Source organism: Tenebrio molitor, chromosome Y (genome assembly GCF_963966145.1).
Source record: "Tenebrio molitor chromosome Y, icTenMoli1.1, whole genome shotgun sequence".
Taxonomy (NCBI): domain Eukaryota; kingdom Metazoa; phylum Arthropoda; class Insecta; order Coleoptera; family Tenebrionidae; genus Tenebrio; species Tenebrio molitor.
The window spans coordinates 2,958,465-2,976,736 of NC_091056.1; the positions used below are offsets into that span (position 1 = coordinate 2,958,465).

The 18,272-nt window shown below is 35.2% G+C and overlaps 1 protein-coding gene and 1 long non-coding RNA gene across 3 annotated transcripts in view; one reads left to right on the forward strand and one right to left on the reverse strand.

Moving 5' to 3' along the window:
• Nucleotides 1-18,272, reverse strand: part of LOC138140542 (uncharacterized) — a 305,855-nt gene that overhangs the window by 230,274 nt on the left and 57,309 nt on the right. The gene's annotated exons all lie outside the window — the stretch shown is intronic.
• LOC138140648 (uncharacterized) lies at nt 2,645-6,558 on the forward strand. The gene is made up of 2 exons (XR_011162680.1): nt 2,645-3,862; nt 3,934-6,558. It is a non-coding gene; the product is annotated as an uncharacterized lncRNA (long non-coding RNA).

An 18,272-nucleotide genomic window follows, 5' to 3' on the forward strand; every position in this document is an offset into this window, starting at 1 on the left:
ATCAACAGGAATGCCGCTGCAACCCCATTCTTAAAAATATTAAATATGACAGGGAATCGGGTGACCCTTTAGTATTTGAGAAATGTTTTTACAACGGATGTTAATTGATTAGTGAAAAGAAAAATACTTGAAATTATCCCAATCACAAACGAATTAAAAAGTCGGATTCCGAATCATTCTTCAATTCTCGCAAAGGTACTTTTGGGGAATTTATGTTCTTCAAAAGTACCTTTACGTCATATCAATTTTGAGGTTATATAGGTATGTTCTACTGGAAATGATGTTACAGAGTATGTCGGCCTCTCTGAGCCTTTTTAAAAAGACCAAATTATCTTGAAGGCAAAGTTGACATTAAATTATTATCAACAGTAATCCCGCAGTAACCCCATTTAAAAAAAATATTAAATATGAAATGGAATCGAGTGACTCTTCTAGTATTTGGCGAAATATTTTTTACATCCGATTTTACTTCATTAGTGATTATTAAACAGTACTAAAAATACTTGCAATTGTCCAAATCACAAACGAATTAAAAAGCACTGATTCCGAATATACCTTCGATTCTCGTAAAGGTACTTTTGGGGAATTCGTGTTCTTCAAAAGTATCTTTACGTGATATCAATTTTTTAAGGTTATGTTCTATTCGAAATGATGTTACATAAACATGAATTTATATTATTAAAAAAACAAATCTTGAAGACAAAATTGACCCTAAAATGATATTAGAAACTAAAAATTATAAATAGAAAATGGAGTCGACTAACCTTTCGTTTAAAAAGTCTTTTCAAAGTTTTTGATTCAAATCTTTTTTCTAAGTATAGACCACCTGGAGTCTCCTTGACATAGATTAAAGATTGCAAAAGTGGATAAAGTGTCTCTCAATAATTGAAATTTATTTTAATTCTTTACTTGCAATTTTTATTTTCTTAACAGTTTTCACAAAAATAATTTTTAATTTTACAAAATTTACAAAGGGAGTAGTTTTTTAAATAGTTGAACGCAAAACGACAAAAAAATATCCTTTCCCGTAAGGGAACAGAAACTCCTTGAAAGTATCATTAGATACAGTCAATGAAGATTATGTACCTAATGAAACTTTCAGGGAGTTTCTGTTTCTCAAAAGTGCCAATTCGTATGTAGGGGGTTGCGGCACAGATTAGTAAGCCAGTTATGAGGAAAACAAAATTTTTGATTAGCCATTAATGTTGTGACAGTTTTTAAGATGATCGCATCATTTTAAAAAACTTCTATGAGATTTTGGATTTTGAAAAAAAAAGTGGGGGGTGAAACTTGAAAAAAAGTTACTGTTTGTTCGTCATCTGAAATTAGACAGTTAAGGTTTGTAGTATTTTGCTTTTTTGTACATAAAAAAGTTTGGGGGTTGAAAGGGGGTGGGAGGGTATTTTCTTGTCACACTGTTAACATTAAAACTAAGAATTCTTAGTGTGAACAATCAATGCTAAAAAACAAAAAAATTATGGGAGCAAATTTACAAAAGGGGGTAGTTTTTCAAAGGGTTGAGCGTAAAACAACAAAAAAATATCATTGCCCTTGATAATAGAGTTTATGTATCTAATGATACTTTCAAGGAGTCACGGTTTCTCAAAAGTACCAATTCGTGTGTAGGGGGTTGCGGCACAGATTTGTAAATAAGCCAGTTATGAGCAAAACAAAATTTTTGATTAGCCATTAGTGTTGTGACAGTTTTTAAGATGATCACAACACTTTAAAAGTTTTACGACATTTAGGAATTGTGAAAGTAAACGCAGGGGGTGAGAATTAAAAAAAAATACCGTTGATCATTATCCGAAATTATTTAAAGGCAGTTTTTTATTATGCCAAAATAAGGATTGAAAAGCTAATTTAGAGTAATAATAATAATTTATAAACATTTTGTCAATTAAAATAAGGGTTGAAAACGAGTTTTATGGCAATGAAATTGCTGTCCATATTTGAAAATAATTTCGTAATGTATTTCACCATCTAGGGGACAATAGTCTAGTTAAACTCATTACAGTGTCGATACAGTGTTAGTTCATGTAGTGGGCAGCACATCCCAATGAGATCTTGATACCTCAAAGGTACCTTTCCGTTGCATGGAATTTCGAGGAGCTCCTCGAAATTCCCAAATTCTCCTCGAAAGTACCATTCCGTGCTACAAATCTCCTCAAAAGTATCTTTCCCCATACATATTATTATTTAAAAAATGTATAGTAGTATACAGTTCTTATATTGTTTTTTAAATATCAACGGTCACGTAAGATGACCTCAGATTATCATTTAATAATTTTTGTTTTCAAATTATGAATTATAAATTGTGTGCTGCATTATGTAATTTCATATTATATAGGCTGTAATAATTGGAAAGTTTACGGGCAAAGTACTCTACGTGGGAGTACGAAACAAATATTGTTGCTGTTGTGCTAGAGCTGAAAACAAAAATGAAACCGTGAAAGAGCACACATGTTTCAAGAATTGGACGGGCTCATCAGGCTCAATGGAACAAGATATAATTGTGGAGGGCTTCAACATTAGTGAGGAAATGCACCATCTCCGTTACAAGAGGTTTATTGCAGACGGTGACGCTACTGTACATGCTAATATACAAAAAAGGGTTAGTTATGGGTCAGAGGCAAGTAAAAAGAAAAACACGACCTATAAGTAAATCATAAGTTTTGTCATTTTAAGGTAACTAAAATAGAGTGCACCAATCACTGTATAAAAAATTACGGAAAAAATCTACACAAAATGAAGACTGATATTAAAGGCGTACCATTGTCTATCAGAAAATTATTGACAAAAGACGTTATAAAATGTCTTACAGACACCGCCCAAAAAGCAATTTACGCCAACGCCCATGGAGATGTAGCACAACTTAAAGACGATTTAAGGAATTCAATTTTCCACGTTTTTGGCAACCATCAAAAATGTACCGTCCATATGTGTGACAAGGTTGGTGATGTGGCTAATGACAGAACGGCAGTGCTAACTGAGACAGGGGCAAATCACCATCTTTATGCTGCAATACACAACGTTTTGCTAAAGGCAAACATGCTCATAGATAATGAGACTAACAACCGCGCAGAATTATTTATGAGCATACTGGCACGATTTAATATGGGGAAACGATTGAACCTCATTCAAAGAGACAGTTTCCAAATTACATCTTACTTAACTGGTCTACGATATAACCAGGGAGAAGAATGGCATTTATCGTCTTGGAAGAAAGCATTTAAAAAAAGCCCTGGAAAAATTTTAAAACATTATGTTGCCAATAAAATGACTAGTAAAATGAAGCGTAAAGAGACCCCTTACCGTAAGCCAAAATTCGTAAAAAAACTTGAATACGCTAAAGATCACCAACAATGTACTCTCGCAAAAAAACAGCAGCAAAAAGATTATGGGCCAAATATATCGAGTGTAGAGATGTCTGATGAGGCTCTGAAAGAAGAGGTAGAGGAGTTGATTAAACGACTTAAAGTACCTATGCACGAAAATATGTTTTTTAGACATACTTTTAAAATTGACATATTTTTATAGGTTTCCGAGACTCAACAGCAGCATATTTTTAAAACCACTACAGAACAATTTGATGATAAAAGTGGGAGCTACAGAACTCAGCGAGAGCACAGATTAACAGCGTCAAATTTTGGCGCCGTTTGTGTTAGAAAAGAATCTACGTCTTGTCACGTTCTAGTAAAGAACATATTGGAAGAGACAAGACAAACACCTGACATGTTATATGGCAAAATAAACGAAAAATTGGCAAAAAATCTATTTGCTGAACAAATCGGAAAAACAATATATGACTGTGGCTTATGGATCGATATCCAACATAGTTTTTTAGCAGCTTCTCCAGATGGTATTACCTTTATTACATCATGCCATTTTTACGTCCGAAAATCTGTTCTATACTTACATTTATTATTTTAGGCATGACTGAAGATGGGGAATTGGTTGAGGTAAAATGCCTTCCCAGCATAGTAAAAAAAGATATACCTTTTCAAAGAGCTGTAAGTGAAAAGTTGGTGCCTTATTTAAAAAGAAAAGAGTGTGGTAAAATTTACTTGACAAAAAACCATGCATACTACTACCAGGTAGAGCAATTATACGTCATTGCTGGTAAGCGTAACAATTTTAACTTTATTTTACAGATTCAGGGGCAACTTGGAATAACAGGTTCCCAAAAATGTCATTTTGTAGTATACAGTGGACCGAAAAATGACTTGTATACGGAAGTAATTGAATTTGACAGAGATTTCTGGGAGAAAATGCTTCCAAAACTTGTTCGATTTTATAAAGAGTGTTTGGCTCCTGAAATAATTTTGAAAAGAAGAAAAAAAGGTCTTAGATGTAGAGATCCGCAATACATTTTGGATGCCCAGAAACTGAAAACTGAGAAACAAGGACCCAAAAAAAAATAAAATCAACTATCCCACCTCCACCCGGCGGCACGGCAATTTTGCCGGAGTACATACACTATTACGGATATTACTATCAAGTAATAGTGCAGTGCTTATCAAAAAAATTTGTTACACAGTCTAGGACTGGTTTACAAATCTATGAGGGGCATGATGACCAACTCAATAGACCGGGACCAATGGCTTAACGTGACTTCCGAATCACGAGACAGACTAGAGCCTTTTTTTTTCGCCCTGGGTCGGAATCGAACCCGCGACCCAAAATAGTAATTTGGGTTTATTTTAAATAATAAAATAGGTACCTAGCTACAGTCCACGCATTTTAGGATGGCAAGAGCCGGCGCACCACGATTCGTGCTTCGGAACGGTTCGGTAAATAAGAGTCGTTGCAGTGGCGTAACAACAAAGAATTAGATCGAATATCTAAGTTTCTTTTAAGCCGTTTGCGTTTCCAGTTAACTGTCTACCTGTGTGGAAATGATAGGCCTTGCTTTTATGATTATCCGGGGTTAAATAATTCCTGGACATTTCTTGAAACTGAGTCATAAACCGATAAGACACCGCCACTGGGACTTTTTAAACGGCAGGCTGCAGGCTGGTGGAAACGAAGTGTCTTGTTCGCATTTTTTAACATGATTTTAGGTGAAAACTTCGATGAAGTTAATAGTAACGTCTTGAAGAATTTGAAAACAGAAAATGGTAAATCTTCAAATAACCAAGCACGAGAAGAAAATAATAAATCAATAATTTATTATTAACTATGATGCTGGATCGTCAGTCAATCGAGTTTCTGATGAGGTTAGCGTGTCATCAACAAAGGGTGTTCATATTTCAAATTTAGCAAATTGTACCATACAGCGTGACTTTGAAGGTTGTGCAGATATTTACCCTGAGGTAGTACGTGTTAAAAGAAGACAAAATAACCCAACTTGCCTTATAGAAATGTTAATGGTTCCCAAGAAAATCAAAGGAACCACTTTGGGAAACGCTGAAAATTTTCAAATTTGGCGTGCAGTTTTGACGAACGACTAACCTAAAAAGTCAAGTTTTTATGTCATTCGAGGTTATGTTTGACTTTTATCGTTTCAGTTTGTTGAGTCTCATTATAAATTTGTGATAAAATTTGTACAATGATAAAAAAATATTGCCTGCAACTTATTCAGAAATTAACAGGCTTAAACAACAAAGTGAAAATACTGTAACTGTGAGTAAAAGCATAAAATGAAACATCAAAGAAGTTGCTCCAAATCGTTTGCAATGCAAACTTCAATAGGTACGACGTGTCCAAGAAAGTCGAACTCTATTCAGAATGCCTCTGTTTTCACGAATTTCCTGAGCGGGCGTTTTGAACGTAATGAAAATGTTGTAAGTACGATCACATGGGGGCTAGGTGACATGCAGGAGGTCGGGGGGGGTTGTTTAGTCAAATTTCCGTGGGGGCGACGGTTATGTAGGACCGTATAACGGAGGTGGAACAAGTTCTGCTGTATGCGACTCTGAGAAGCTGACGTGAAGCCCCCGTCGCAGTTATAGGGACCTCGGGAGTTTGTCGGTAAACGGTTGGTTGGGGAAGGTGGAACAAGTTCTGCTCTACGCGACTCTGAGAAGCTCATCGTACAACCCCGAACGCTTATATCACTCGGAATTGGTCGGTACACAGTAGTCCGACACGCGATACCCCGAGTACCTAAAATGTCGCTGCTTTCAAGACGATTCAGATTATTCCCCTCGCGGCCGAAAGTTTGTTACCTCCAGCTCTAAGCTCCCGTTGGCGTACCTTGACCGCGTAGTTCCAAATTAAACATTGTTTTTGCTATTAATCAAATTGTAAAATATGAGTAATACCTGGGATACGGTTTTTGAAGAGGGTTTTTCATCCGTCCCTGTCTGTAATAACTGCCCCATAATTTGTTCACTTGTTTTGCAAGCTTTAACCTGTCATTTTGTCTGTTATGTACCCGTTTTCTGTTATTTTAAATATTGTTGCATTCATCTTGGCGTTTATCTTTGTGATGTACTCCACTAGTTAATTTCTTGTACTTCGTTAAACTTAGTTTCTGTCTTTTTGGATTCGTTTCATTTTTTTTCATCAAAGTTATTACAGGCATTTTTAATAAAAGGTATTTTGCGTCCCTCACATGTGTGTTTTATTTGCGGCACTCTTCCAACTGGAACCCTCATCGTTTGCATTCCGAACCTTTTCCGCCAAAAGAAAATCACAACGTAGGGCTCCTCCGATTCGATGACGATCACGACCACATTTGTTACCGTTTTGCGCAGGTTCGAATATTTGGCGGAAAAAGTAATGTATACAAATCATTACAACATTCAAACGGCGAGGTAAATCATAGGGACCTATGAGGTGATTTTCAACTATTCCAACCCAAAACTCAACCCACACGTTAATGGAAAAATGAATGCTGGAAGTGACGCTCTGGATTTCGTGAGGAATATCTTCTGCAACTAAAATGCGATCTTCTCGTTGGTAGCCAAGTTCACGCTTATTCATTTCGTACATTGTGAAGTATCCTCGTAGATCAAAGACCATATCGGTTTTCTCCAGGTTGGTGAAAGACATTTGTAATTTAAATTGAGGTTAAGATTGATATTGTTGTCAAAATGCCTTAATTTTGAATTAAATGACAACGAAAAAAGTCTACTGTAGGCAAAAATTTGAATTTGGCACCGAGTCCAGTTCCCTGACTTTAGAATTTTAAAAACGCTCTAAAATGTAACCGACCACTTGTATTTTCTTAAACTAATTATACATATTAAAGTCAGACTATAAGAACATTTTATTTTCCTCAACCACACTATTATGATTTATTTTTGACTCATTTTTCGATAAAATTCAGTGGCCCTTAAACTTTTTTTGAAAAACTTTGGGCCCCTTTTTCTCGAAAAATATTAACATTTGTATAAGGCATCATTGGCTCAATCGTTACCTTTTGTGGGGTTCTATCACAGGTTAAAATATCTGCACAACCTTCAAAGTCACGCTGTACATATTCATAATAAAGAAATTAAATGGTATTTAATGCCTGTGATTACATTTTTTAAGTCTCTTGTACCCGATGAACTGATAGGATCAATTCAATACTTTTATTGCTTTAGTAAAAGAAAAGAAAGCTTAACTTGTAATTTTCTACTTTTCACTGAAATGATAATCAAAAACCATCTATTGCGCAACGGAATAAAAAAAAATAGAAATTACCTTTTTTTAAATTTTTTAATAGAATGCTAATAGAAGATCAAGTGAAAATCGAGATTACATTATTATTATTGACATAAAAGACGGAAGTGAACAGAGGCAACTAACGCCAAAGAAGGCCCGTCCTTTCTTGAAAGTGCGATATCCGATATCTTTGAGTTGCACGAATTGCACGTGTTAACTCAGTAACTCACTCACTCACTGAACATCTGGACATTTTTCTTTTTTTTTCTTCAGTGATCAGTGCCATCTACTTAAAACTTGCCACATTAACAAGGGTCAAGTGTGGGTAAAGTTTCAACACAGAACACTGTAAAATTATTTTGTTCTCGCCGAGTCACCAATATATTAATCTTTTAATGTTTCTTGTTTTTTAACGAAACCGGAAGACTGAATAAACTATGAGACGCCTTAAATTAAACCTTAATATCCATTATTGGCTGTGAATAATGACTAATTTCTCAATGTTGTCACAATTTTGATATTTTACTTATTTATTAAGCCATAAAATTGACAAAGTTTGCCATTTATATATTTAAAACTTTTAGTCTTTGGAACCATAATTATTACTTCAGAGCCAATAACGAAGCTTAAATATTAAACTGTATTTTAGTTTTTAACTTAAAAATGCATTATTTGTCTTGAAAACGAGAAATAATGTCACCATGTTTCCCTATACCCAATACATATACGGTATCCCAGCCTTAAGAGGGGCGAAAATATCTCGGCGGAGACGAGTCCCTCCCGGTACCCAAAATATCCTAATCTTGGATGCAGGTAGCGAAGGGTTGGGGATTAGACTGCATCGCAGGGGTGGTAATTATCATCTGCACATTTAAAAAATAATTTTTATTCTAGTCATCCTTCCATTTTTGCTTTTTTAGATGTACTTATTAGTTTTCAAACATATACGTATAGCAAAATTCAATTTGCAAACAGAGGAATGAAAAAGTTGAGAAACGACGTAAGAAACAAAAAGGAGACATTACAAAAATTAATAGAAAATTATGAAAATGGAATATTCCCTCGAATAAATTTGGTAAAAATAATTTCTTATCATAATAAACCTATGTTGTAATAATATTATCAGCGTTTTAAAGGCCCACGAATGTGAAAAAGGCCCAATTTACACACGAATGAGTTGAATACAACGTTTTTTGTTCGACGAGCCCCTTAAAGGCTCCAAATCGCTTTAAATCTTTAAAATTAGCTTGACGTTTCGTTTTGATAAGTTGTAACATTTATCAAAATCCGTTCACACAGGAGAAAATTCTAAAATTCTGACAGTGTTGAACAAAAAAAACTTTTTATAATTTGATGGAATGAAATAAATTAAATGAGTTATGAGTATTAAAAATAAATTGGGCCTTTTTTGGGAGGTCGTTCTCGAAATGACCTAATGGAGAAGCCACCCCTGGTTTTTACTTCATAAGTGTTAACAGATTTGCTTACGTCATCACGCCAAAAAATACGTTGAAATGGGGGGGTGTCGTGTGGATCAATCCAGATTTGGCGATACATTTTGACAATATAGCAACTTGATGAGTTCGCAATCTAGTGATAATTGAAAATAGATCCTGTTGGACTGTGGGTCCAACCATCAACATATCATTTAGACTGATTCCTATTGTAGTTTTCGCGGATCCGTCAAAGACTACTCTAACCCTTGTGGTAGAACTTAATTCATTAATTACCGCATGATGCGGAAGAAAATACTGGTTGACATGATTGTTGTCCTCTGGCACATATGGTAAAACCAAGATCATGTGCTCCAAGTGCAAATATTCATTTATGAAGTTTGTATAATCGCATTTTAATGGTGGATTTTGATTAAGCCGTTTTTCTACTGAATAAAAACGTTTGAGAGCCATTTCGTTTGATGGTCCCATGATTGACAAGTCACCCTTGAGTGGTAATCGAACAATAAACCCACCATCGCTGCCTCTCTTGACCGTTTCTGAGAAGCGTCTTTCGCAGGCAAGCTCTTCCACTGATAACGGTGGTTTATTGTTGGTTTGTTCTTCAGGTTCCAAAAATTTGGTAATTTATTGTAAAGTTGTACGTCTGGGTTTTTATTAGAGGTAAACTGGACAAAGTGTTTGCCGCTGTTACTTAGCCGTTTATGATTTTACCTGTGACAAGGGTGCGTCATAAATAGATTTGTTTGTTATGAATGTCAATAGCTTGGACAATTTGATTATGTTTTGAATGACTAGCCTGCCTGTTGTAATTTGTTTTGTGTTTTTCACTATATTGATTTGATTTGTCGTTCTTAGTACGTGGTACTTTGAGAGCGAATTCAAATGATTGAATATTACTACCGATGTTATGATGAGAACTAGACGCACGTGTAGATGGGTAGCTTTTCTTCTTAAGTTTATAATTTTGCCATTGTATTAAAACATTGATTTTCTACTTCTTCCGGAGTGTTATCGTCTGGCTCGAGCAGTTCAATTTCAAGCTGGTACTTTTCAAATTCTTTAAATGCATTTTCCAGCAGACAATTTTTATGATATTATTATTAATGATGCGATCGGGCAAAGGCAATGCCTGTTATGCCCGCGCTAAATCATACGATGAATAGGGACTCTAAAACTCAGTTGCTGTTTCCCAATTTATAGGCGTCGTAGCTAGATTTAAATGCACTAGTGGACCCGGCAAGAACGATTTCCTTCGGTAGACCATTCCAGTCGTCAAAAACTCTATTTGCAATAAATTTTTGATATGTTCTCTGGCATTTTTCACATTTTACGCCTATATTGCTAAAGCAAATATTTATTACGGATATAAAACATAATCCTGTAGATACAAAATTGTTAGAACTTAATTTGCTATCAGCAAATAATTTTCTAACATGATGAGTTTCATCCCTAAATTGTGGAATAAAGTCCTCCTCGTTCAAGCTTTCTTTTTCTGTTGTCGCTACGTATTGTTTACTATCGTCTGATAGTCAATAATCATTATTATGTGGTTGCTTGGTCTTGTGCCCGTCGACGTAAAGAATAATGGGAGACTGGATATTTCTCTTCTTCAAGTCAGGGTAAAGTATATTTGAAATGTATTCTTTGAATATTTCACTTTTCATCCACCCGTTGTCACTTGCTGCTACACCTCATTCTGTTGGGACGAATTCTACTCTAGTGGCGGGAAGTCTTTTGTATGGATATATCAGCATTGGCGGTGTTAAAACCCCTCCGCTGAAAAAGTGAACATTACAATAATGTTCGCTTTTGCAACAGCTCTATCCTATTTCATAGACATTTTTGGTTCCTTTGGTAGCGACGACCTTATTCAATTTGGGACACATCTCGAAAAAAGTCTCGTCTCCATTAAAAATACGAGTAGGGTCGTTTAATATATCTAGATAATTTTTTTGTTTAAAATAGTCTCCAATTTGAGTAAACCATTTCTGAATATCGTTTTTAGAAACGCATCCACTAGCATTAGAGACGGCTTCTGCAGTTCTTGGTGTTAATGTTGGGTGCCTTTTTAGGAAACATTGATACCATTTGTCCCCAGGCATATTGTTTTTAAAAGAATTAGACCATTATTTAAAAATCATTGAACCGAAGATTGTATGTCTTTTTTCCGTCCTGGAAACCCTTTTGTTGATTTTAGTTTATCAAATTAACAAGAATAATTTTGGTAGTTCTAGGTAATCCTAAAAAGAATTTATGGATGGAAAAAAATTCACACATCAGATTTCTTCGTAAAATTCTTTTTTTGAAAATTCGCAAAAATACATTAACATAATAGTGGTAATATTTAATTTGTATGACTATCGGGAGTACTTCATTTCAGGTATGTCCCTCTTGAGTGTCCAGCAGTGATCGGCTAACATCCCAGGACTCCATTTACCTTGATATCTCTTTTCAATCTGACTAATATCCTGGTGGAATTTCTCGCGGTGCTCGTCACTAACTGCGCTAAGGTTCGCGGGAAAAAAATCCAAATGTGAGTCCAGAAAATGTATTTTTAAAGACATGTTACATCCCGAAGCTTTGTAGGATATCAAAAATTCATCAATTATATTTTTGTAATTTTCTGCTCGATAATTTTCAAAACATTGCTAGGCAGGTTTTTCGAGTTCATTAAGTTTTTGCTCAAAGATGTCATTCTTCATCAGTTCTCTTATTGTGGACCGACAAATATTCCCTCTTTAATTTTAGGTTCGCTGGTCTTAGGGAACTTCTCTTTCAAGTATAAAAATCCATCACCGTTCCTGTCCATTGCTTTCACAAAATTTTTGATGAGACCAAGTTTAATGTGTAACGGTGGTAAAAGTACATCTTCAGGATTCACTAGAGGTATGTTTGAAACATTTTTCCGTCCTGTAAGAAGTGATCTGCGCTGGGGACAGGTAATCTCGCCACCAGTAATTACCTTAATCTTTTGCGCATCCCCGTTGAGTAAAATCCCATGGGTAATTTCGCCACCAATATTTTTCAATACATTTTTATTGAGGGTCATACCCAATAAGGGTGGATTTAAGTAACTACCTGACACCTGACCCAACATTATTTGTGTTTTTAGAAAAACTGAAAGAATTTCAAATAGACACTTATGTGAAAATACAAAGTCTACATTTGGTAACAAAAATTCATAATAAGCATATCAGAGACAGACAAAAATTTATAAATAATATGATAAAACGACATAATAATAAGATTACAATGGAAAGATTAATTCTTTAAAATAAAAATTTTATTTTTAAGAATTAATCTTTCCATTGTAATTAAATAATAAATTGTTTTTCCATATACATGCATTTACTTGTTTTCCTCTATCTCACTCTCAGATACAGAAATATTTATGTCGGCCGTCCGCCGACGCCGTCCTTATGGGCAGCTAGGTGTATAATGTAGATTAATTCCGGGAAGTACAGTGGCGAAATTACCGGTAGGCTTAACATGCCATTAAACGGTGGTGGCGAATTTACCTGTATCTTAATCTCGTAATGATGCTTGGTGGCGAAATTACCAACACCCTCTGCGCTTGGGCCATTCTTTTTTGGTATAATGATTTTTTCTGTCCCGACTGTCCCACTCGCAAATGAAGCAGCAATGCTTGGTTTAACCAAGCTGCAATCCAAGCAGTAAGGCAAGGACTTTCAAGTTCCGACAAATTTCCCATAAGTGCTTATTATACTCAGTCTTTTCTAGAAGCAATTTCATGTTTTCATAGGATTCCTTCATATTAGCAGCATAGGCTACAGGCATTGAAGGAAGTTTATTTCCGTTGTGCAGTAACATTTCTTTTAAACTAGCTTTGGAAGATCAATGAAAAATCGCCGGTGGCTTGAATTATATTCAAAATTTAACAACGAGATCTCAAAAGTACTGCTTGTTTTTTGGATAAATGTAAATCACGTACCAAGTCATTAAGGTCACATTGTGTTAATAGATGTGGTTCTTTAAAACTACTTAATTCAAATGTTCGGTCATGCTCGTTATTTCCACCTTGACTTAGGGCAATTTCCTCACTTTCTAAGGGCGTTGAAGATGTTGGCACAGGTAATTCGGCACTCTGGGGGACTGGTCTCTTTGCAGAGGATAGGTTGAGATACTTTACGGTGTGTTTTGACTTGGTTGTTAACCTTTTATGGTAGTTAAACAGAAACAACAATCGCTTATATGCTCTTTTGGTTCTGTCCAAATCATTGGCACAGCGAAGGGCATTTGTCGAGATCCATTTGCCCATCCAGAAAGAAGACTAATGCATTTTAAACAGCAGATATGAGGCACCCAAGATTTGTCCTGGTGACGTACAGGAATAGCAAAGTAATTCAGATAACATTCGGTTACAAATGATGTAAATTTTCGTCGCTGCTTTCGGAAAGTCAGTTCCCCACACACGTAACAAAAATTGTCAGGGTGATTCAAACACATTCTAGGCATATCTAAACAATTAGAAAATTACACTAATTCACTATTTTTTGTAGGGATAGTTTGTTAAGGCAATGAAGTGTTTTCTGAAACTACTTAATGTTACATGTTATATTTGAACTGAGCCACTATTAGCAGGTGAAAAAATTATTAATTAATAATTACTGTTTTCTCAATTTGGTTGTAGGTCGTAAAATTTTATGGTACTTTAAGTCAAAGATCTTGCGGGGCTTATAAATCCTAATTTACCACTAACAGGTAATATTTTAAGCAGGGTTGTATTGTACATTTGTTGTATTTACTATAGGGCAAATGGCACGCGCCGGTCCCTAACCTTTGTGCCCGTTAATCGCCCATAATATGCAATACAATTTTACGACCTACAACGAAATTTCGAAAACAGGATTGTAATTTATTTTTAAATAAATACTGTATTTTATTTTATGATATATTTATACAAACATGGTGCAACATGTGGCCAAAATAATTAAATTTCAAAGTAAAACAATTTAAAAAGAAAAAAATCATGATCTCTTAATACATTAATGTTTAAGAAACTGTTGTCCTTACTTGCAAAGACTACAAAATCAGTACTATTTAAACCCGAAATGGCCATTCCCAACTGAACTTGGCCATAATATCCGTGTTTAGGGTTTAAATAGCATTGATCTCCATTGTGTTTAATAAAATCTTGATGCTTCTTCTATTGAGTATTCTATTTGTATCCAGAATTATTCCGTCAGGGGAATATGCCAGCCAAGGATTTGCTTGGCTGATTTACTAGTTCTACTTGTAAAATCTCACAATTGTATTGTTTCCGGTAGGCATCTCTTGCAACCGCCTCAAATGCTATGCCATATTCCATATTTGCCTTTCTAAAAGGTTTCGGCCAAAAATATTGCAGTTATTTTTTTTTCCAGTTCGATTTGACATTTTTGGCATATGTAAATATAGAATAGCATCTCGAGCCAGTTATACGAAATTGGCGCTCTTCCGTCCAGGTTGTGGTAGAATGGTGGGTTTTCGTAGCCATGGAAATTGGGTCATCACAGACCACATTTGACATATGTATAAAAATTTTGACAGTAACCATGGAGTGGCTGGATTTCTAGTTCTGCCACATATTTCATTATATCATTTGGTTCTTTTAGTAGAGTCTTTAGTGCAATATTTGGCATCACATTAGAATTTATCATTGATGAACAGTGTCCGGACGAAATAGTACCAGACAAGTCGACCAGTACAACTTTGCGTAATACCCCACTCACATATAAACACGATTCAGCTGGTTCGTTTTCAATAACAGGGAACCAGCTGAATCGTGTTTATGTGCGAGCGAGGAATTACGCAAAGTTATACTGGTCGACTTGTTCGGTACTATTTTGTCCGGACACTGTTGATGAAGGAGCTGGGGTCACTTCTAATTTGCTGCTGCTCGCACCAGCCATGCTCACACGCCCTTGTCTGTATAATTTTAAAATAAGATCACCATAATTAATTGTTGCATGTTCATCTTACCTGTGTTTAGCCGGAGCAGAATGAGGACTTGCCTCTAAAAGCATTTTTTCAAAATACTTTGAAAGTTCTTCATCCGCAACACATGGTGTGACCTTCTCAAAACAAGCCGTTTCCATTAATGTCATCGGTTGATATTGCTCTAATGCAGGCCCTTTTTTAATACTCCATGTACATTTGACATCAGTTTGTGATAGTACCACGAAGTTGGAAATGCTGTTCCTCAAACAGAAATAAAAAAAATTAGTCCACATGTTTTGAAAAGTCTATATAGCAAATACAATAATTAATAAATAATACCATGGTAAAGAAAATTTGACTTGGTAATATGTTAATAAAATCTGGTTTACAAAACGTCATTTCTCCAATTTGGATGTTGAGAATTTCGAAAGAATGAAAATAAATCGCAATTAATTCGATTGACACTTGGGCAAGCGCCCTCTATTCACTAAATTGGAAACTATTGGGTCAATAATTTAAAAATGCTAATGTCCGTTTCAAAAAATATTGTACAAACCTCGATGCGTGAAGACGTATTCGGCACAGTCGCGCAAATGAAGCACTCGCTCCTTCGTCGCTGGTGCCTCAAATAATGCGCTCATGTGCGAAAAATGTCTTCTCGCACTCGGTTCGTAAATAACTATTTTGTTCTAGTTTACCAATTGTAATACCGCTATTGCAAATATGGCACTCACTATCAGACAAGGTTACGAACGGAAATATTCTCTGCGTTTGGCGCCGTTTATATAATTCGTCACACAATTCACGTGTTCATCACGAGTGTACAATCTAAAACCTGTAACTTACACTCCGTCGATTCATCTTTTTTAATTTTTTTGTTTATTACTGTTTCGTGCTTTGTCGGGGTTATATTTCTGTTAGTTACGTGTTGTTAGCGAATATGTAAATGGTTCGAAACTAGTACCTACCTCCATTTGAAATAAACTACACATAGAGAAGAAAGTCAATTTTTGCGTGGGTTCCAAGAAAATGGACCAACTGAGAGACGACACCGATCACACGATGAATTTTGCAAAATAATAATAAAACGTATTTGGTTAAGAAATGTTTTCGATATTGTGTATAGTTTTGCCAGAATATGGTGTCCTTTTAAAAAGTCGTTGGCATTCCATGGCATCATTAGAACAAATAAAAGAAATGGAACATATACATAAAAAAATCGATTTGACTAAAAATCGTAGCTCCCATAATTAATCTAAAAAATCTATTATTTTGGTCGCTGGATCGATTATTGCCAGAATCGATTAAAAATCGGCAACAATAATCAGCAGTCATAAGATGATAGAGGCAGTTTGTTTAAAGGCTGGGAATCATATTATTCGAATATTCGAATAGCTCACTATGTAAAGTTCGAATAAGTGTAAATTCTAACATTCGAATATTCGAACAATTATTATAATTTTCGAATAAAGAAAATTTAGGATGGATTGGGTATTTCAAGATTAAATAATTTTATTTTTTAGCTATGTGATTAGGTATGTCTTAAAATAGGGAGATTCAGAGACCAACATAATGCGAATTTAGCGTAGTAAATTCAGTATGGATTTGGTATTTCAGGGACAAATAATTTTCTTTTTGACTATATGATTATGTCTTGTAAATAGTGACATGCAGGGAATCAACATAATGCGAATTTACCAATGCTCAATCTAACGTGAACGGTGTATGACTATTCGAATTACTATTGGAATACTTATTCGAATATTTGAATAATTACGTATTCGAATAAATATCAAGTGACCATTCGAATGCCAAAATCCAAGAAAGTCCCAGCTTTAGTTTGCGGTACATGCAAAGAATCGACATTTCAGGAACATCTCTCCCTAGAAGCAACTTTTGTTGGGCAAAAAAACACACCCTCTATAGGCTTGCCCGACATCGATTGACGCGCCGCCAAGTGGCGGAGCGCGGCATTTTTCGGTGTTGATAAACAAACAGTTTCGTATTTGACGACGCACAGAGGGGTATTGGACGGTCAAAGTTGATCAAAAGTCGAAAATTAAAATTTAATTTCATGTAGTTGGACCATGTAACCACAAAAAAATCCTCTTTTTAAAGATATTAAATTTGACCCCTTGTGCCATTTGAAAAAAAATAAGTTAGCCTTGTATCTTAAAAAAAAAAAAATATGTTAGAAAATTGAAAAAGATCTCAGATGATAGATTTTAGACACTTCTAACTGTGTGCCAAATTTCAAGGAGCTCTGTTAAACCGTTCTGAAAATATTTAGCTGTATCCATACTTTTAGCGACCCTGTATATTTAAAAATAATAGGTGTGTTTTGGTGATTTTTTTCCTTTTCGAGTCACTTCTGTATAGAGGTTAATACACGTAAAAATTACAAGTGAGCCTTGGAAGGCCTTGGAAATTAGTTTAAAGCACTCCACTTTTTCAACATAGGCTATTTATAACTTCCAGTTGCAGTTCTTTGTGTTAATGGTAATTAATTAACAATTAATTGTTACTTTTTATACAACAAATAAATAGTTGACGCATAACGCAGTTAATTTCAGTTGCATGAATAATAATTTACATGATTACCTAAATATACTGGACAAAGTACGTGAAGTAAAACCATTGAATGTTGGGAATTATTGTCATTAAAATATTAATCGCGCTAGTTTTTCTCTAAATGTGCTTTTATATCGCCAAATCTCAAAAATCACACTAACAACGTTCCGAATCGAAATTTTGTCGTTGAACTTGCTCATTTGTATTTAAAATATAGCAATAATTTATAGAGATTGCTGTTTTGAGGCCCCAACATTTCTCTAAATTAGTTTTTACACCCGCAAATTTCAAAAATCACTGTAAAAACGTTCTGAATCGAAAATTTTACCTTTAAACAGCTCGTATCAATCGACTGAAAGCCGCAAGTTATTATTTGCATGATTTATTGTACACTTGAATGCGAAAATTTAAAAAATTCCTGTGTTTTAATGAGTGATATTACATGTCAAGACAGGCGGAATTTTGAAAACACCAACTGAAAGCTGCGCGCTGCCTCCGCGAGGCGGTGCGGCAGTCGTCAGAAAACTATATCGGGCAAGCATATACCCAGAAGTGTTTTGTGGTAGGCCTAAAATGTAGCCAAATAAAAGTAAGCGTGACCGCACAATGCATGTGCCGTGGCCTGCATAGACAACGTTGGACAACCGACAGCGTTGTGTGGTCGTTAATGGCGGTTGTGGTGATTAGAGATATTTGCTTTAGAATGGT